General features: G+C 24.3%; 1 protein-coding gene across 1 annotated transcript in view; it reads right to left on the bottom strand.

Annotated features, from left to right (window-relative positions):
* Positions 1–321, bottom strand: part of LOC119590630 — a 22,302-nt gene that overhangs the window by 13,944 nt on the left and 8,037 nt on the right.

Below are 321 nucleotides of genomic sequence, written 5' to 3'. Positions count from 1 at the left end.
AAGCTAACTGCTTTGGAGAAAGAGAATCAAAGTTTCTTAATCTATTATCTTAACATTTGCTCCAAAGTATACAGTTTCTAAAGATAAAGTTCTTGAAATATAAGTTTACAAATTAACCAACTGATGCCAAGAAAGTATATAAAAATACATGACAATGTCCACAATGATTCTATTTTACCTTTTCCTTGATTTTATTTATCCTTTATTTCTTTCAGTTTTGTTAAGAACAAAATAATTTTTATCATCTCAATAATATTATCAATAGTAACTGCATTAGAAATAATCCCCAAAATTATAATAATAGAAGTATCAATATTAACA

The sequence above is a fragment of the Penaeus monodon genome, chromosome 27 (genome assembly GCF_015228065.2).
Source record: "Penaeus monodon isolate SGIC_2016 chromosome 27, NSTDA_Pmon_1, whole genome shotgun sequence".
NCBI lineage: Eukaryota > Metazoa > Arthropoda > Malacostraca > Decapoda > Penaeidae > Penaeus > Penaeus monodon.
The sequence above is the reverse complement of the archived record's forward strand: the minus strand, read 5'-3'. Positions and strand labels throughout refer to the sequence as shown.